Source organism: Sorex fumeus, unplaced genomic scaffold (assembly GCF_029834395.1).
Source record: "Sorex fumeus unplaced genomic scaffold, SorFum_2.1 ptg000166l, whole genome shotgun sequence".
Classification (NCBI taxonomy): Eukaryota; Metazoa; Chordata; class Mammalia; order Eulipotyphla; family Soricidae; genus Sorex; species Sorex fumeus.
In genome coordinates this window covers 4,916,271-4,937,329 of record NW_026606223.1, presented here as the reverse complement: position 1 = coordinate 4,937,329, position 21,059 = coordinate 4,916,271, and the positions used below count along the sequence as shown (strand labels likewise).

Sequence of the window (21,059 nt, the reverse complement as noted above, 5' to 3'; positions counted from 1 at the left end):
GCTTTAAAAATTTTTATTAAAAAACTTTTTTAAATGAATCACCATGATGCAGTTACAGACTTACAAACTTTCATGATTATGTTTCAGTCATACAATGATCGAGTGCCCATCCCTCCACCAGTGCCCATCCTCCACCACCAGTGTTCCCTGTATTCCTCCCACCACCCCCTCCATCCCCCACTGCCTCTGTGACAGGCACATTCCCTTTTACTCTCTCTCCCCTTTTGGGTGTTTGGGTGTTTGCAATATGGGCACTAAGTGGCATACAATAAGGGTACAACATGTTCGGTCCATAGTCAACTTTCAGCACACATCTCCCATCCCGAGCGAGCCCTCCAAGCATCACTTACGCACGGTTATTTTTTGTACCGTCAAGAAGGACAAATGGAGAGAGGTCCCTTGGCACTCAGAAAGACCCAGGTTTGATCCCCGGTCCCACAGGGTCCTGAGCCCAGCAGTGCCAGGAAGGTGCCTCCTCCCCACCCCACCCTAACGGTTCCAACAAATGAAAAAAAAACAGTGACAACAGAAAAACGAAGTTTAGGCTAATTCCTTTCTAGATTGCTTCGATGCAGAGACGGAACAAACCATCTGGGGATCTGGGCATGACGCGACATTCTCGGATATATCCCTAAGAGCTGAGACTCGTCTGCCCCTAAATCTGCTCAGTGCTTGGGGCTGGAATGTAGTCAGGCCTTCGCCCTGCACGCGGCCAACCTGAGTTCAACCCCCGGCACCTCGTGTGGTCCCCACTCCATTCACCACCAGGAGTAATTCCTGAGTGCAGAACCAGGAGGAACCCCTGAGCATCGCTGAGTGTGACCCCAAAAGCCAAAAATCAATCAAGCAATCAATCAATCGATCAATCGATCAGTCTGCCCAGTGTCACTTGCTGGGATGGGCTGTCTGGGGAACCCGCCTGTCAGAATCACAGCCAATGCCAACTGAATTCCTTCTCGGATTCAGTTTCACAGATTTTCTTCCGGGAGAATTCTGTTCCCAAGAGCTCGGAGGGCCGGAGGGCACGAAGCCCAGTTAGGGTCCCAACCTGCATGACCCCCACGTGCCTCAGTGCCCTGGGTACAGCTTCGGGGGTCCCCAACATGCACCTGAGCACGGAGAGCCAGGTCAACTGCTAAGTCACACTCCACTGGAGGGTCTGCGCCCCCCAGACTCCAAACAACGGGGCAAGATTTCATCTCTTTTCGATGTGTCAGTTGTATTTTGACCAGAAATACCTGCACTTAAAAATTTACCTATGGGGCTGGAGTGATAGCACAGTGGGTAGAGCGTTTGCCTTGCACGCAGCTGACCCAGGTTCGATTCCCAGCATGCCATAGGGTCCCCTGAGCACCGCCAGGGGTAATTCCTGAGTGCAGAGCCAGGAGTGACCCCTGTGCATTGCCGGATGTGACCCAAAAAGCAAAAAGTAAAATCATTGTATCACTTGTCATCCGTTGATCGTCAATTCGCTCCAGTGGGCACCAAAAAATAAAATAAAATAAAATTTATCTATGGCTGGGGATCAGCTGGGGGCTGGAGAAATAGAGTGGGAGGTACTTGCCTTGCACACGGCTGACCTGGGTTCAATCCCCACCACCACGTAGGTGCTCCTGAGCACAAAACCAGCAGTAACTCCTGAGCACTGCCCAGTGTGAGCAAAAAAAACAAAACAAAATAAAAACCCGACCACCCCCACAACCAAAAAACACCCCCAAAAAGTTTGGGATTCATCTGAAAGATTCTCCTGCATTTTTTTTTTTTTTGCTTTTGTTTTGGGTCACACCCGGCGATGCACATAGCACAGCGGGTAGGGCGTTCGCCTTACAAGCGGCCAACATGGCCGACCCGAGTTCGATTCCTCCGCCCCTCTCGGAGAGCCCAGCAAGCTACCGAGAGTATTCGATATGCCAGACACAGTAACAACAAAGTCTCCAATGGAGACGTTACTGGGCCCGCTCGAGCAAATCGACGATCAATGGGAGGGCCTTTACCCGGCGATGCACAGGGATCACTCCTGGCTCTGCACTCAGGAATTATCCCTGGCAGTGCTCAGGGAACCATATGGGATGTTGGGAATCGAACCTGGGTCGGCCGCGTGCAAGGCAAACGCCCTACCCGCTGTGCTATCGCTCCAGCTCCTCTCCTGCATTTAATAGTTGAAGTCTCTCATAAATGAATCTCGGAAGAGAGCAGCACACGGCAGAGATGTCTTCGGACCCTAATTATTTCACATTTTGGAATTCCAGGAGTGCGTGGCCTAGACATCTCATACTGTTCATAACAAGCAATGCAAAATCAATTATTTGGCGCCTGCCTGTGGGGCAGGCTTGAGTGATGGTGGGAAAATTCGAAGTAATGTTGGTGGGAAAGTGTAAGGGTGGTGGGATTGGTGTTGGAAATTGAAGTCCTCAATTATTGTGAACAACTCTGTAGCACTGTGGCACTCTCATACTGTGCTCCCGTTGTTCATCCATTTGCTCGAGCGGGCACCAGTAACGTCTCCATTGTGAGACTTGTTGTTACTGTATACGGCCTATCAAATATGCCACGGGGAGCTTGCCAGGCTCTGCCGTGGGGGCGGGCTATTCTTGGTGGCTTGCCGAGCTCTCCGAGAGGGATGGAGGAATCGAACCCAGGTCAGCCGCGTGCAAGGCAAATGCCCTACCTGCTGTGCTATTGCTCCAGCCTGTGAACAACTTTATAAAAATAAAGTTGAAAATTAAAAAAAAAATAGCTTAAGTCTTAGGAGAAAGACTTAAGTTCTAATCAGAATCAGAATTGGGGGAATTTTTGGAAACTCACTTGCTTTTCCTGGTTTGGTGGTCAGGAAGGTTATGGTTCTGCTCTTCGTGTGGGGATGATGTCTGGGTAGAACCCAGGACTGTAGCATGCCACCAGCCACTGAGCTGAGTCTCTAGCTGTGCGATGCTATTTTGGTTCAAGCTCTGCCTCTCTCTCTCTCTCTTTTTAATTTTGCTTTTTGGGTCACACCCAGTGATGCACAGGGGTTACTCCTAGCTCTGCACTCAGGAATTACTCCTGGCAGTGCTCAGGGGACCATATGGGATGCTGGGAATTGAACCCAGGTTGGCCATGTGCAAGGCAAACGCCTACCCGCTGTGCTATCGCTCCAGCCCCTGCCATTTTTTTTTTTTTTTTTGCTTTTTGGGTCACACCCAGCGATGCACAGGGATTAGTCCTAGTTCATGCACTCAGGCATAACTCCTGGCCGTGCTTGGGGAACCATATGGGATGCTGGGAGTCGAACCCGGGTCGGGCCGCATGCAAGGTAAATGCCCTACGCGCTGTGCAATCACTCCAGCCATTTTTTTTTTTTTTTGCTTTTTGGGTCACACCCAGCGATGTTCAGGGGTTACTCCTGGCTCATGCACTCAGGAATTGCTCCTGGCGGTACTCAGGGGACCATATGGGGTGCTGGGAATCGAACCTGTGTCGGTCATGTTGGCTACGTGCAAGGCAAACGCACTACCCGCTGTGCTATTGCTCTAGCCCCGCCCCTGCCATTTAAAAAAAAATTTTATTTATTTTATTAATGAAACACCATGGGGTAACAGCAGTAGACCTATAAACTTTCATGCTTGGATTTCAGTTATGCAATGATTGAGTACCCATCCCGCCACCAGTGCCCATCCTCCACCACCACTGATCCCAGTATCCTTCCCACCCTCCATCCCCCCATCCCACCCTGCCTCTGTGGCAGGGCATTAGCCCCTGCCGTTTTTAAAAAATTTGTTTTGGAGCAACACCTTGCAGTGCTTGAGGGCTGCTCCCGGCCCCGTGTTCTGGAAAGCGCGCTGTGTTCCATCCCTGTGAGCCATCTTCCAGACCCTCACATTTATTTCTGCCTCTTTCTACAGCCAATTCCATTTATGAGCTGGGATTAAAAGAGTTCAAGCCTATAAAGTGTCCAGCTCAGCACCTTTATGAACTGTTATGATTCACCACCACTAATCGCTAATTATTCATGTACACTCACTCATTGTTGACTGGACGATAAATCGCGCTGTGACTTCAGCTTGGTTAGAACTTTTTTCTGTTTATTTTGGTTTTCGGGGGGGCCACACCTGGTGATGCTCAGGGCTTATTCCTGGCTCAGGGATTTCTCCTGGTGGGCTTGGGGGGCTTTAGGGGGGGCCAGCAGGGGTCAAACCCAGGTTGGTGCATACAAGGCAAGTGCCCTCCCCTCTGTGCTATCACTCTGGGCCCTGTTTGAGCCAATTTGATCCAGAGTTGCAAACTCCCTCACGCTGTTTTTCAAACAGGTTGCATTCTCCTGCAAGGGCCTAAAATTCTTGTTGGCTCTCACAGTTTTTTTTTTTTTTTTTTTTGCTTTTTGGGTCACACCTGGCAATGAACAGGGGTCACTCCTGGCTCTGCACTCAGGAATTACGCCTGGCAGTGCTCAGGGGACCATATGGGATGCTGGGAATCGAACCCTGGTCTGCTGCATGCAAGGCAAACGCCCTACTCACAGTGCTATCTGTCCAGTCCCTCTCACAGCTTTTTTTTTTTTTTTTTGCTTTTTAGGTCACACCTGGTGATGAAGCACAGGGCTTACTCCTGGCTCTGCACTCAGGAATTACGCCTGGCAGTGCTCAGGGGACCATATGGGATGCTGGGAATCAAACCTGGGTCGGCTGCATGCAAGGCAAACGCCCTACCCGCTGTGCTATCGCTCCAGGCCCTCTCACAGCATTTTTTGAAGTTAGCATCAACGATATGTTTTTCTTTATGGATTTTGCCTGTTAATCCTTGCAAACATTAAGCCAAATTTTGTTCTTTTTTTCATTCTTTTTTTTTTTTTTTTTTTTTGGTTTTTTGGGTTCCACCTGGCGATTCTTAGGGGTCACTCCTGGCTCTGCACTCAGGAATTACTCCTGGCAGTGCTCGGGGGACCATATGGGATGCGGGGGATTGAACCTCGGTCGGCCGCATGCAAGGCAAATGCCCTCCCCACTGTACTATTGCCCAGGCTCCTAAGCCCATGTTTTGCACATCTACCTGGAAACTGCTCCAGGCGTTGTGATCCTGGGTCGGAGACCATGCCACGGTGCCCAGGATGGAACCCGGGGTTGCGCAGGCAATCCTGTCCTCCAGCCCTTCAACTTACCAAAGAGAATTTTTGTTTATTTTCAGTTTTGGGGCCACACCCAGTGGTGCTCAGGGCTGACTCCTGGCATGGTGCTCAGGGATCACTTCTGCAGGCTCAGAGGACCACAAAGGGTTCCAGGAGTCAAACCTGGGTCAGCCGAGTTCAAGGCAAGCACCTTGCCTGACCCCCGAGGTATAATTTCCACTTTCATCAGAGAGAGGGTGCGGGTGATGCGGTCACCCCAGTCTGGGCGTGGTAGCAGCTGGGGTGGAATCAGCACCTCTTCTCGGGGAATCTCACCCCACTGAGAAATTTGGGGATCACAAGAGGCCACATTCACACTGCCAGCCCCTGTTTGCTTCTGCTCTCACGGGAGGTCTGTTCCTGGGCCCCGATCCCGCAGTTCCGAACCGAGTTTCCACACGGGCGGCTGTCTCAGGGAACACCTGTCCTGTGCACCTGGGGGGGGGGTCCTGAAAGTGGGGCCCTGGGGAGAGGGCGGGAAGGCTGGACGCACCACAGAGCCTGCAGTCTGGCGGGGCTTGGCGCAACAGTGGGGGATGAATAAACAGGCCAGCAGGATGGAAGTGGAGAAATGTCTGACCGGAGAAACGAGGTCCTGGAGGGGTGGCCCAGTGGGCTGTGATCTGGGGAGCAGGTGAGAGGTGCAGGGGTGGGGGGATCAGGTGCAGGGGTGCAGAGATGGAGGGCAGGTGAGAGGTGGGGGTAGGTGAAGAGGTGGGAGGGAGGTTCAGGGGTGGGAGTCAGTGCAGAGGTGGGAGGAGGTGCCGAATGTGGGGGCAGGTGCAGGGATGAGGGTCAGGTGCAGGGTGGAGGCAGGTGCAGAGTGGCAGCAGATGCAGGGAGGGTCCCCCACGCTGGGCCTGAAGCTTGACTGGGAAACTGTAGAGAATGTTGGGAAGCTCTGCAGGGGTGCCAGGTGAGGGCAGGGGCCAGGTGAAAACAGGAGTGAGTGCCTGACAGGGGCAGGGGTGCCAGGTGAGGGCAGGGGTGGGGGGGTCAGGAGCAGGGGTGCAGAGATGGAGGGCAGGTGAGAGGTGGGGGCAGGTTCGGAGGAGATGGGTCGGTGCAGAGGTGAGGGGCAGGTGCAGAGTGGCCGCAGATGTAGGGAGGGTCCCCTACGCTGGGCCTGAAGCTGAAACAGGGATCTGTAGAGAATGCGGGGAAACTCTGCAGGGGTGCCAGGTGAGGGCAGGGGCTAGGTGAAAGCAGGAGTGCCTGACAGGGGAAGGGGTGCCTGGTGGGGGCAGGGGTGCCTGGTGGGGGCAGGGGGCTGGGGTCCAGGCTGACTGGGCTTCTTCTGTAGGGCATGTGGGCTGCTTTGCAGGGGTGGGGCAGCAGGAAGGCAGGATCTGGGAGCAGTGGGAGGCCCTCATCCAGTTGCCCCCAAGCTGCAGGTGCCTCCCTGGAATCTCTAAGGGAGCAGAGTGTCCCCCCAAAGGTGCCCGAGGCCACACCTCCCGGCGTTGGTCCAGCACTCCCCACTTTGGGAAACAAAACTAGCCCCTTGGCAAAGGTTTTTTTTTTTTTTTTTTTTTTTTCTTTTTGGGTCACACCTGGCTCTGTGCTCAGGGCTGACTCCTGGCTCTGCACTCAGGAGTTACTCCTGGCAGTGCTCAGGGGACCCTATGGGATGATGGGACTCGAACTTGGGTTGGCAGCGTGCAAGGCAAACGCTCTACCCACTGTGCTATCTCTCCAGTCCCAAGGTAAAGCTATTTTGTGAAACAAAACTTTTCCCTTGCAATGTGCTGAACGGTGAAGAGCAGAGCCCAGAGGCCTCCGGAACGAAGGATGTGGTATGGGGTCCATCCGCTGCCCGTGGGCGCTTCTGCCGCCCCTCAGAATCACACGATGTCATCCCTGAGGTCTCAGTGGCTGATTTATCACTTTATCTGCAGGCCAGATGTTTGAGGGGGCTGAGAACACGCGAAAAGCTGCATTCATAATATATTTATTTTTTTTTCTTTTTGAGTCACACCCAGCGATGCACAGGGGTCACTCCTGGCTCTGCACTCAGGAATTACTCCTGGTGGTGCTCAGGGGACCATATGGGATGCTGGGAATCGAACCTGGGTCAGGGGACCCTATGGGCTGTTGGGAATCAACCCGGGTTGGCAGCGTGCAAGGCAAATGTCCTCCCCGCTGTACTATGGCTCCAGCTCCCGAAACGTTGCGTTCTTGGCTGTTTGTTTCCTCGGGGTATGTGGGGTACAGATGATCAATATAAAGGTCCCCCAGCCCCCCTGACCTGCTGAGAGGGGCCCGCTTTGTCAGTCACTGGAAAACACAGTGAACACGAGGCCTGAATGTGCAGGAGGGGAGGGAGCTTGAACTGAGACGGCCTAGGTGGCCCTTGATTTGTTTTATTTTATTTATTTATTTATTTATTTTTTCTTTTGGCTTTTTGGGTCACACCCGGCGATGCACAGGGGTTACTCCTGGCTCTGCACTCAGGAATTACTCCTGGTGGTGCCCAGGGGACCATACGGGATGCTGGGAATCAAACCCGGGTTGGCCGCGTGCAAGGCAAAAGCCCTACTCGCTGTGCTATCGTTCCAGCCCTGATTTGTCTTATTTTTAAAATTAATTATTACTATTTGTTTGGGGGCCATACTCCAGTGATGGTCAGGGCTTAACCCTGGCTCTGCACTCAGGAATTACTCCTGGGAGCTTGAGTGGCCATAGAGAAAGCCAGGGATTGGACCCACGTCAGCCGTGTGCAAGGCAAATGCCCTCCCCACTGTACCCTATCTCCAGCCCTGCCTTAGTGTCACTGTCACTGTCATCTCGTTAATCCTTGATTATTCACACGGGCGTCAGTAATGTCTCCATTTGTCCCAGTCCTGAGATTTTAGCATCGTAAACTTGATGCTCTTTCTCCGAGGATGCCGCCCACCAGCTGGGTGTCCTTGGGCATGGCAGTGACGTGCTGGGCGTGAATGGTGCAGAGGTTGGTGTCCTCGAAGATTGGTGCCACGCCTCCTGCAGCATCATGACGGCCGAGCTCTGGGCGCGTAGGTCGGTCTTGAAGTCCTGCGCGATCTTGTGCACCAGCCGCTGGAACGGCAGCTGGCGGATCTCGCATAGCACCACGGTGCCGGGCCGGTAGCGGTGCGGCTTCTTGACGCCGCCCGTGGCTGGCATGCTCTTGCGGGCCGCCTTGGTGGCCAGCTGCTTGCGGGGCACCTTCCCGCCCGATGACTTGCGCGCCGTCTGCTTGGTACGAGCCCTCTCGTTCTTCCCAACTCACCTGGAGACTCCTTCAGGGTTAGGGAAATGAGACCCATTTTAGCTACTGTAGTTGGCATATTGGGTACACCCTGGGTGGCTTGCCAGGCTCTGCCATGTGGGCTGGATACCCTCGGTAGCTTGCCGGGCTTTCCGGGGGGGAAGATGGAGGCTTTGGGGACGATCACAGATGTGCCTGCCTTAGTGATGTTTTTAAAATTATTATTATTTTTTAATTTTGGGGGCCAGAGCAATAGTACAGCAGGTAGGGCACTTGCCTTGCACACGGCCCACCCAGGATTCCCGGCACCAGATAGGGTCCCCTGAGCACTGACAAGAATGATTCCTGAGCACTTTCTAAAGAACCATCCTTAGGTCAGAGGAGAATACCATTAGGTACTTAGCAATTAGGTCTGAGTGTGGAACTTTATTTATTTTTTATTTATTTTTGCTTTTTGGGTCACACCCAGCGATGCTCAGGGGTTATTCCTGGCTCTGCACTCAGGAATTATTCCTGGCAGTGCTTGGGGGACCTTATGGGATGCCGGGGATCAAACCCAGGTCGGTCGCGTGCAAGGCAAACGCCCTACCCGCTGTGCTATCACTCTGGCCCCTGAGTGTGGAACTTTAAAGATTCCAAGTCTTATTGAACTAGGAGCTGAGAGAGAGAGAGAGAGAGAGAGAGAGAGAGAGAGAGAGAGAGAGAGAGAGAGAGAGAGAGAGAGACTAAGTGTTTGCCTAGCATATGGCCAAGATGGCCAAGCCTGGCTCAAACCCCGGGACCTCACATGGTCCCCTGAGCATTCCACGAGCAAGTCCTGAGCACGGGGTGTGGCATCCCTAAGAACAACAGCAAACAACCCAAGCCCCCCTCAGGGAAAGAGGGGAGGTGCAGGCAAAAAGGAAGCCAGTGAGGAGGGCACAAACACTCACTTTCCTGGGGGCTGGAGCAATAGCACAGCGGGGAGGGCGCTTGCCTTGCATGCGGCCAACCCAGGTTCGATTCCCAGCATCCCATAGGGTCCCCCGAGCACTGCCAGGAGTAATTCCTGAGTACAGAGCCAGGAGTAACCCCTGTGCATTGCTGAGTATGACCCAAAAAGAAAAAAAAAAAAACACTCACTTTTCTAATGGCCTAAGCACAGTGCTCCGGGCACACCCTGATTTCTCCCTTGGGATGGGCCATTCCACTGCGGGTCTTTTCACCATGAACCAAAGCCCCTAAGGGTCAGCCCTGGGGGTTCCTCAGCCCTCGGGGAAGCTCCCTCCCTCCCACTCACGAGTCTGGAGCTGAGTCTCAGGGCCAGCCCACCTGAGCCTGTGCCAGGCTGGCTCCCACGGGCTGCAGCTCGCCAGCCTCGGAGAGCATCCCTGGGTCTGGGCGTCGGGCGTGGATGGCATATGCCGGCAGGCAGGAGGCCCAGGCTGGGTTGGAGCAACCGAAGAAGCACAGAAAAGCAGGTCCTCTGGGGCAGCGGGGGGGCGGTTCCGGGGTACAGCCCCCGACCATGAGCATGAGGCCCCAATATCACCCACATGCTCGAGTGTGAGGATCATAGAGTGTGAGAGCCAGGACCTGGGACTGTACATGATAACCAGGTCTGGGGACATTGTGACTGTCCAGCACTCAACAGCCAGGCGCGGGGACACCGTGATTGTCCAGCACATGATAGCCAGGGACACCGTGACTGTTCAGTACTCTGCAGTCAGAGCCGGGGACACCAGGACTGTCCAGCACTTTGCAGCCGGGGGCTGGGACATTATGACTATCCGGTACAGGGCAGCCAGGGTGTGACCCCCGGAGGATCCCTGGAAAGCGCCTGGCAGAGTGTGTGGGTACCCCGCCCAATCCCGGGCAGGTCCAAGCCACCAACTCGGCGGTTGCCACGATCAAGTGGGTCCCACCCTGGTCCCCGCTGGCTCCACGCCAGTAAGGTACAGAGCCGCCAGCAGGCTCTCCCATGAGGAGTGTCCTGGGGAGCTGGGCAGGGCTCCCCCCACCAGCTGTGCTGACCCTGGATAGTTGTTTTTTTTTTTTTTTTGCTTTTTGGGTCACACCTGGCGATGCACAGGGGTTTCTCCTGGCTCTGCACTCAGGAGTTACTCCTGGCGGTGCTCAGGGGACCATACTATGCTGGGAATCGAACCCGGGTTGGCCGCTATCTGTGCTATCTGTGCTATCTCTCCAGCCCCCCTGGATAGTTTTGAACTCCGAGATGCTTAGCGTACATCCTGCCGTGACAGATTTAGCAGGTGGCGAAGATCCCCGAAACCACCCCGCGGGCACCTCTGCCTGGCGACCACACGGTGCGTCCTTTCCCCAAACTCACACCAGGAGACGGGGCGGAAGGGCTTGTCGGAGGTGGTGGGGGCAGGGGCTTAGCTTGTGACGCCCCTTGTCTAGGTCTGAAACCACCAGGTCAATTGTATTTGGCGCCTTTGTACACTTGAGAGGCCATCAGAGTTTTCATCCTTGAGAACCACAAGTGCTCTCAAGGTGACAATTCAGGGTCCACAAAATCTGGATCTGTCCCTGCCTGAAGATAGGTGTCCCCCACTCCCCCACCCCCAGAGTCATCTGCGCTGCTCTGCATGGGACCCCTATACCTTGTGCCCAGGCCTTGGGGCACCAAGCCCTGAGTCCAGGCTCTCCCCGCCCTTCCTGTAATGCCAAGATAACACACAACCCCAGGGGACTATCCCTACACACTTAACCTTTGAAACCATGACTGGTCGTGGGTCATGATGGGATTCCGCGTATAAGGGAGCAAGCTTAATCAAAAACAAACACCCAGGACTGCACCAAATGAAAGCGTTTCTGCCTGGCAAAGGAAACACAGGGGGAAGAAATGAAAGGAAACCGAATGAGGGAGAACAATTTGGTGTCAACACAACCGAGGAATGGCTGAAATCCAGGATCTATAAAGTACTCACAAAGATCAACAACAGGGGCTGAAGCGATAGCACAGCGGGGAGGGCGTTTGCCTTGCACGCGGCTGACCCAGGTTTGATTCCCAGCATCCCATAGGGTCCCCTGAGCACCGCCAGGAGTGATTCCTGAGTGCAGAGCCAGGAGTAACCCCTGTGCATTGCTGGGTGTGAACTAAAAAGCCAAAAAAAAAAAAACCCAAAAACAAAAAACAAAAATCAACAACAACACATCCAAACACACCGTCAAAAATGGGGAGAGGAAAGGAACAGACATTTCCTTGGGGAAGACCAACAAACAGCCAGCAGACACCCGAAGAAACACTCCTCATCACTCATCATGAGGGAAATCCAGACCAATGCAATGAGATAACATCTTTCCTATGCCATAAGAAGTGCACAAGTCAAAAATATTGGGAACAGGGGCCAGAGCGATAGTCCGGCGGGTAGGGCATTTGCCTTGCACACAGCCGACCTGGGTTCGATTCCCAGCATCTCACAGGGTCCCCTGAGCACCGCCAGGAGTAATTCCTGAGTGCATGAGCCAGGAGGAACCCTTGTGCATCAGCAGGTGTGACCCAACCTCCCCCAAAAATTGGGAACAATATCTGTGTTGTCGGGGTGTGGTGCAAAAGGAAAGAGCCGTCATCCACTGCAGGCTGGAATGGTGTCTGGTTTTCCCTTTGGAAAGCAGTATGGAGCTATTCTCAGTGAACTTAGACTCGAGCTGGCACATGATCCAGCAACTCCAACTTTGGGTATCAGTGAAAAAGCATTTGTTCACAAGGACATATGCACACCATTATTTATTGTGACATTCAGTATAGGTAAAGGTAAAGGCCCTCCCGTTGATCGTCGATTTACTCGAGCGGGCCCAGTAACGTCTCCATTGGAGACTTTGTTGTTACTGTGTCTGGCATATCCAATACTCTCGGTAGCTTGCCGGGCTCTCCGAGAGGGGCGGAGGAATCGAACTCGGGTCGGCCATGTTGGCTGCGTGCAAGGCAAACGCCCTACCCGCTGTGCTATCGCTCCAGACATTCAGTATAAAAGCTAAGATTGGAATCAACTCAGATGCCCAACCACAGATCAATGAGTCATGAAACGGGGCACATAGAATGGAATACTATGCAGTTGTAAAGAATGATGAAATCATGAAATTCACTGCAACATGGGTGGAGCTGGAAGATATGATGTGCAATAACGTCAGACATAAACACAGGATGATATCGCCTATAGGTGGTATTGAGAATGACTGGATAAGCAAATGTAACGGCTTAAAGGGGAGATGTCCAGATCAACTGTGGCCCCAGAGTATAGGGAGGAGAAGGAAAGACATTGAGAAGAAGGCCAGAGCTATAGTACAGAGGGGAGGGCATTTGTCTTGCATGTGGCCAACCCGGGTTCAATCCCCGGCATCCCCTATGGTCCCCCAAGCACCATCAAGAGTAATTCCTGAGTGCAGAGCCAGGAGTAAACCCTGAGCATCGCTGGGTGTGACCCAAACAACTGAAAAAAAAAATTGAGAAGAGATGGTTGAGATTTTGCCAAGGTGTCGAAAATCAGATGGGCTGGTCACGTAATGAGATTTAAAGACGACCGTTGGACTAGAGCTGTTACTGATTGGATTCCACGGGATGTCAAGAGATCGCGTGGCCGCCCACCTACCAGATGGTCAGACTTCTTCGTCAAAATCATGAACGATCGGTTTGAGGCCCTTCATGTTCCCGGAGCGAACAGATGCCATTGGGCTACACTAGCACGCGACAGGGACAAATGGAGACGTTACTGGCGCCTGCTCGAGCAAATCGACGACTAACGGGAAGTTAAGTGATTAAGTGATGGTTGAGAGGGTCTGGAGAGATAGCACAGCGGGTAGGGCGTTTGCCTTGCACGCGGCCGATCCGGGTTTGATTCCCAGCATCCCATATGGTTCCCAGAGCACTGCTAGGAGTAACTTCTGAGTACAGAGCCAGGAGTAACCCCTGTGCATCGCCAGGTGTGACCCCAAAAGAAAAAAAAGAGAGATGGTTGAGAAACAACAGGGGCCAAGAGTCAATGGGATTATTGCGAACAACTTTATGAAGATAAAAATGAAAATTAAGAGTCAAGGGGACTTAGGTAGCCCTCGGTGGTGTTAGGCGGTAATAAAGCTAAGTAGTCAAGCCTCGGAGTCAACAGCACTGAAATCATGAGACCCAAACTTTAGCAGCCAGACTGAAAAAGGCACCTGCGGAAAAGGCAAGAGGGTGGGGCGTGGGGGCAGGAGCCAGAAGCTGGGACCATGCTTGAATGGAAGCCGACGCTGGTGGGGACGTAGGTTCGGAGATGGAATATTGTGTGTCTATTCTTTTTTTTTTTTTTTTTTGCTTTTTGGGTCACACCCCGCGATGCACAGGGGTTGTTTCTGGTTCTGCACTCAGGAGTTACTCCTGGCGGTGCTTGGGGGACCATATGGGATGCTGGGGATCGAACCCAGGTCTGCCGCATGCAACGCAAACGCCCTACCCACTGTGCTATCTCTCCAGTCCCTTGTGTGTCTATTCTTTTTGTTTGGTTTTTTTTTTTGGGCGGGGGGTCACACCCGGCAATGCTCAGGGGTCACTCCTGACTCTGCACTCAGGAATCACTCCTGGCAGTGCTCGGGGGACCCTATGTGATGCTGGGAATTGTTGCTCGGGGGACCCTATGAGATGCTGGGAATCAAATTCGGGTCGGCTGCATGCAACGCAAATGCTCTACCCGCTGTGCTATCACTCTAGCACCAGAACATTGTGTGTCTAAGACCCACGGTCACGGTCACGGTCACAGTTCTCCCCTTGTTCATCGATTTGCTCGAGCGGGCCCAGTAACGTCTCCATTGGAGACTTTGTTGTTACTGTGTCTGGCATATCGAATACGTCACGGGGAGCTTGCCAGGCTCTGCCGTGCGGGCGAGATCCTCTCGGTAGGTAGCTTGCCGGGCTCTCCGAGTGGGGCGGAGGAATCGAACTTGGCCAGGCTGGCTGCCTGCAAGGCAAACACCTTACCCGCTGTGCTATGGCTCCAGCCCTGTCTAAAACCCAACTACTTTGTAAATCATGGTGCTTTAATTGAACTTGAGCAAAAAGCATCAAGCTTCTGTCCCTGCTTTTTGGTTCCTCATCAGGGCTGAGATACCCATCAGGTCACTCCCCGGACCTCAATTACCTCTGACCCCAAAGCACAATGTCCCTCTGATGACAACAGCTCTTATCTCTTCAGAGGATACGAAAAGTAAGAGCTAATCCCGGAGGACTGGAACCGGAGTGGGGAGGAGGCAGGAACTTGGAGAAGGTGCCAGCTAGCCTGGGGGGGGGGGAGGCGTAGGGGTAGGGGGGGTGGCTCTCTGCCTCCCTGAACCCAAGCCACACGGTGGCAGAGCTACATGTGGTGCTGAGCCCAGCCAGGCGTCCAGGTGATGGATACTCGGTACATCGAGGGCAGAAGAGCCAGGTTCGAATTCTGGCTCTACCACTCAGTACCCTCATGGCCTGGGAGAGGGGCCAAAATCTCTGAGCCTCGGTTTCTTCACTGGTAAAAAACCGGGCAGCAGCAGCACCCAACTTTGCTGTGGTACTAGGGATCAAGCCTAGCAAGGTTAGTGTCACCCATGGAGTCACTTCCGGGCCCGGCATGTCACTGTCACCAGCATTAGCCCCGAACTGTCCAGAACACTGGAATTGGGAGTTCCGATCTCCATCGACGATCAAGAATCAGGGACGCTGTCTTGTTTGCCAAGGCGTTGAAAATCAGATGGGCTGGACATGTAATGAGATTTGGAGATGACCGCTGGACTAGAGCTGTTACCGACTGGATTCCACGGGACGTCAAAAGACTGCATGGCCGCCCACCTACGAGATGGTCAGACTTCTTCGTGAAGACCCTGAACGATCAGTTTGAGGTTCTTCGTGCTCCTAGAACGAGCAGATGTCATTGGGCTACACTAGCACACGACAGGGACGAATGGAGACGTTACTGGCGCCCACTCGATCAAATCGATGAGTGACGGGTTGTCAAGTGATTAAGTCAAGTGATCAAGTCCAGAACACTTATTTGCGATGACAGTGGTCACTGTCCTGGGGATAAGGCACTGATTTTGCAGGGACAGAGCAATAGCACAGTGGGGAGGGCGTTTGCTTTGCACGCGGCTGACCTGGGTTCGATCCCCGGCACCCCATAGGATTCCCTGATCACCCCCAGGAGTGATTCCTGAGTGCAGAGCCAGGAGTAAGCCCTGAGCATTGCTGGGGGCAGCCCATCCTCCCCCACTCCCCAAAAAAACCCAAAGCCAAAAAAAAAAGGCTCTGCTGGTTCAAATCCTTGGCATGACACGTGGGGTCACTCGAGCAGAGAGTCAGTAGCAGCCCCTGAACACTGCCTGGTGTGTCCCCCTCCATCTGCCCCTGAAATGTGTGCTTTTGTCTGTTTAATACCCTCGAGAAGGGGTGTTAGAGTTTGGGAGAATGAACACACCCTTCCCTCTGCAACCTCAAGAAATCTCAATTCAGATCAAGTTCTCCACCTGAGAACCGTGTGCAGGTTGAGATGTGCTCTTGGGATAAACCAGCCATGGGGCCAGAGAGAAAGTCCAGTGGGCAGCGCACTTGCCCGTGTACGCGGGTCAATCCCCAGCACCCCATAGGGTCCCCTGAGTCCCTCCAGGAGTCATCCCTGAGCACCGCTGGGTGTGGCCTCCAAACCGAAATGAACAAAACCCAACCCAAACAAACACACAAGCAAACCCTAGGCATCAGGATGCCAAGTGTGAGGTTGTGGGACACACCGCGTATGTGAGGGCTCTGGGCACCTCAGCCCGAAGCCGGCCGGGCAGGGGTGCTGCCTCACTGGCCCGTTTCCATCCCCGCTTTGTTTCAATCCGGTGCCTGGGAGGAAACCAGGGGCCAGGGCTGAATCGGGTTGTAGGGAGTTCATCATCCCTGCCCTTGCCCCCTGGACAGTGACCGCCGTCACGGTAAATGAGAATGGTACTGGACAGTTCGGGACTCACGCTGGGCACAGTGACGTGCTGGGGTCTGAGAGAACCTGGGGTGGTCTCACCCCAGCCCTGTCCAGGGGCCCTTCCTGAGCCCTTGCTGGCCACCCCGCCCCCTGGCCTTGTTCTCCCGGAATTTCTCACCCTGCCCCCTCTTGGACTGTGTCTTGGTTCCGCTCAGCTCCAGAACACCCTCAGGGAAACTGGGGAGATACAGCGGGGGGGGGGGGGGGGGGGGGGGGGTGGGGGGGTGAGGGGGGCTGCCACCAAGCCACAGCCGCAGAGTCAGCCCACAGCCTCCCTCGCACCCTCAGGAACACCCGTCCATGTCCGCAGTGCCCAGGCCAGCAGAAGCCCAGTATCCAGTGCCTCAGCGCCACCCACTGCTGACCACTGTCTGTTCCTTGCTCCTGTCTGCCCCACATGGCTCCTCCCTGCCCCCTCCCCTCCTCTCCTCTCCCCTCCCCTCCCCTCCTCTCCTCTCTTCTCTTATCCTCTCCTCTCCCTCTCTCCTTCCTTCCTTCCTTCCTTCCTTCCTTCCTTCCTTCCTTCCTTCCTTCCCTCCCTCCTTCCCTCCTTCCCTCCCCCCTGGGTCATAGCCAGTGATACTCAGGGGTTACTCTGAGCTTAGTCCTGGGGAGGGGGGCGGTCACTCCTAAGGTGACTGGGGGACCACGCAGTACTGGGAATGGAGTCTGGGCCTTGTTCACCCTTTGACCCCCTTCCCCATCCCTCTCTGGCACCCCACGGGGTGCTGGGGGGGTGCAGGACCACCCCCTGGCACTCAGCAGACCAGGCTGGGTAGTTCAATACTCTGGCCCTGTGATCGGATGCTGCTTAACCTGTAGGCTTGGGGCCGCCAGGGTCAGCCCTGGCAGAGCATGGAGAGGCGCATGGCTTGAGGGGGCAGAGCCCGCCCCCGATGGCCCCCCAGCGGTCATTCCCACACATTCCCGAGGACATCCCAAAGCCCTTCCCTATGCCTACAGGTCACCCCTCCCCCATGCCCAGAGTCAAGATGGGGCAATGAGGGCACAGCCTGCCAGGCCCTTGGTGATCTGTCCTGCATGCTTCCCAAAGGTGGAACCCTGGTGGTGGGGGGTGGCCCGGAGCACAGTGAACCCCAGTGCGTGAGTCCACACAGGAGGTCTGCAGCTTGATAAAAGATCAGGGCTGGGAGCTCCCCGCCCCCCCCCCCATCAATCAATCATTCCTCTCCTGATGGCTATTTTAAATATTTAGCTGAAATTGCCCTCATCTGGGCGTCAGCTGTTTTCTCTTCGCCACAGACCAGCCCTCTCTGCCCGCACACGGTGCGGGGGTGGGGTGGGGGGCGGGGGCCGAGGGGGAGGGTTCGGGGCCGAGGGGGGGTTTGAGGGCCCAGCTGCAGGACACCCTTTTGTGTTTTTAATTCAAAGGCTCTGTGGTGGCGAGCTGGCATTAGCAGGGACGGGGGACTCCACAGAGTGGAGAAAGCAGTTTTTCCTCATAAAATCCTTTGATAGTTTAGCCATCTGGCCAGGGGGGGCCCCCCACATAAAAGAGGCCCCAACGGGGTCAGAGGTCAGCATCTCTGCGGGGTCAGAGGCCCCAGCCGCCCTGCCCCGGCCTCACCCGTAAAGGGACATGTGACAAATTATTGCGCATTCCCTAGCTTTTTGATTTCAAGTTCTTATTGCGCATTCCGGAGGCCTTCGGGGGAAGTATTTGATTACAGTGGGCAGGAATGTTGTTGATATTTGCCGGTGTGAGTTGGGGGGGTGACCTCCTGCTTCTCATCCACGTCCCCCACTCAGGAGCCTGCTGGCTCTGGCCAGGGAGCGAGGGGGGATTTTCCCTGGCACTGCGGCTAGGGGTCCGAGGGAAGGACACAGCGCTCTCCCTGCACTGCTGCTGGCCGGCCAAGCCCCCCACGGACCCCTCCTGCTGGGTCACCAACCTGCGCATATTTATGGTCTGATTTCTGGGAGGGGGTCCCAGGCAGAAGGGCGGGACTCCAGAAAGCATCCTTCTCTCTGGACAAAGACACAGGAAGTCACTCACATTGAGGGGGTCTTGGAAAAGGTCCCAGGACGGTAAGGTCTCAGGGCTGTGCTGGGCAGCGTGTGGCAGTGTGGCTGGGCTCCGTGGATAGATCAAGCAGTAATGAAGTGCCCGAGTCTGGTACTGGGGGACGGGGACATCACTGGGACCCGCACAGTTAGCTCCAGGGGTCTGGTGCCCGTCACTGCAGAATGTGCCCCTCATGCCCACCCCCCAGGCCTCCCCCCACTGCCTCCTTAGGGCACTGCTGGAATGAGCCCTAAGCACTGAGCCGCCCACAGGCCTTGGGCACCACCAGGTGACCGCACGCTGCTGTGATGGGGACAGAGGGCTGGGGGATGGGCACAGAGCTGCTAAGAAGGACGGAGAGGCGCTTGTCTGCGAGGGGGGTGAGTGTGCAGGTGTGTGAGTATACGGGTGGGTTCGAGAGTGAGCCTGCAAAGGTGAAAGTGTGTGAGATGACGCAAGTGTGCGTTTGTGGGAGTGTGTGAGAGTGTGTCAGTATGTAAGTGTATGTGTGTGGGTGTGAGTGTGGGTAGGACTATGAGAGTGTGTGAGTCTGTACGGGTGAGTGGGCATGAGTGTCAGGGTATGTCACTGTGTGTGTGAGTGTGAGGGTAGGTAAGTGCGTGTGTGAGAGTGAGACTGTGTGAGTACGTGAGAGTCTGTAAGTGTATGTGTGTATGTGTGAGAGCGAGTACGACTGAGCGAGTATGTGAGTGTGTGAGAATGTTTGAGTGAGCTGAGTGAGTGGGTATGAGTGCGTGTGTGACTGTGAGAGTGTGGGGGAGCATGCAAGTGTGAGTATGACGATGTGAGTGTGAGAGTATGTGAGAGTGAGAGTACGGGAGTGTAGGTGTGCACATGAGTGGGTGTATGTGTGAGTCCGGGAGTGTGTGAGACTATGGATGTGTGATTATTTGTGAGTCCAAGAGTGAGTGAGACTACTGAATGTGTGAGAGTATTTGTGAGTCCATGAGTGAGTGTGTGAGACTATGAGTGTGTGTATGTGTGAGTCCGTGAGCGTGTGAGACTATGAGTGTGTGTATGTGTGAGTCCGTGAGCGTGTGAGACTATGAGTGTGTGTATGTGTGAGTCCGTGAGTGTGTGAGACTATGAATGTGTGCATGTGTGAGTCCGTGAGCTTGTGAGACTATGAGTGTGTTCATGTATGAGTTCGTGAGCGTGTGAGACTATGAGTGTGTGACAGTATGTGTGAGTCCATGAGTGTGAGTGTGTGAGAGTGTGAGTCCGTGAGCATGTGAGATTATGAGTATGTGTATGTGTGAGTCCGTGAGCTTGTGAGACTATGAGTGTGTGTATGTGTGAGTTCGTGAGCTTGTGAGACTATGAGTGTGTGTATGTGTGAGTCATGAGCGTGTGAGACTATGAGTGTGTATGTGTGAGTCCGTGAGCTTGTGAGACTATGAGTGTGTGACAGTATGTGTGAGTCCATGAGTGTGAGTGTGTGAGAGTGTGAGTGTGTGAGAGTGTGAGACTATGAGTATGTGTATGTGTGAGTCCGTGAGCTTGTGAGACTATGAGTGTGTGTATGTGTGAGTTCGTGAGCTTGTGAGACTATGAGTGTGTGTATGTGTGAGTCGTGAGCGTGTGAGACTATGAGTGTGTATGTGTGAGTTCGTGAGTGTGTGAGACTATGAGTGTGTGCATGTGTGAGTCCATGACTGTGTGAGACTATGAGTGTGTGCATGTGTGAGTCCATGAGTGTGTTTGTGTGTGTGTGTGTGTGTGTGTTCAGGAGTCACCTTTTCAGCCCTCAGATAAGCAGGTCTGAAGCATGGCCCGTCTCCAGCAGCCGTAGGATTCGCTATCAGAGGGATTGAGGGCTGGGGACCTCCCGCTCCCCCGGACCCCCTTGTTTCTTGAGGGTGATGCCACCCGCATCTCTGAGAACCTCCTGGTGAGCGAGAGCGCCAGGATCAGCGGCAGCTGCGCACTGCCGGGCTGCGTAGCCGGCGACACTGTTTAGTGCCAGAACCGTTTCATTAACGACAAGGAGACCAGTCCCCTGGGCCTTTTGAAAAATAACAGTTTACCCCTGTTGGGCGCAACGCAATAAACCCATAAAGCAGGGTGGGAATTTGCTTACTGGGTCTGTTTATTGTTTCACTTCCTTCGTGATAGGCCAGAAAGTCTGGGGAAAATAAAGAAACACACACACATTTGGGTGGAAGAGAGAAGGGGGGGGAGGGAGGAGAAGGAGGCCTGGAGTGAGAGAGGAAGGAGGAGAGGAGAGGGAGATGGGACGGAGTAGGAGCGGAAAGGAGGGAAGAGAGAGGAAGGGAGAAGGAAGGCAGAGGAGAGAGGAGGGGAGAGGAGAGAGAGAGAGCTTGGAGCTCTCGGGAATGACCGGTCATTTCACATCCGGACTCAGGAGCACTTACATAATTTTGAGGGTCCCAGGCAGCAAACCCTGGAGCCCTGGCAACGACACCAGCGTTTGGTGCCAGGGCTGGAACCCAGGGCCTCCGAGACGCAGCCACACTCTGCTGTCAGCCGTGCCCAGGACTCAGGCAGAGTTTTGGGTCCCGCTGACCAGGAAATTCTGTCACTGTCTCTCCGATCCCCACACACCGCCTGTACCCAGCACCTTGGCAGGACCCATTTCTCAGGGGACCCAGCGCTTCAGAGAACGGTTGTGACTTGGAACGTTAATCAGGAGGATTGGTCAGGGGCAGCGGTTCC

At 54.3% G+C, this 21,059-nt stretch overlaps 1 pseudogene; it reads right to left on the bottom strand.

Moving 5' to 3' along the window:
* Nucleotides 1-7,991: 7,991 nt before the first annotated feature.
* On the bottom strand, nucleotides 7,992-15,017 carry LOC130016744 (histone H3-7-like; annotated as a pseudogene).
* Between the last annotated feature and the right edge of the window lie 6,042 nt (nucleotides 15,018-21,059).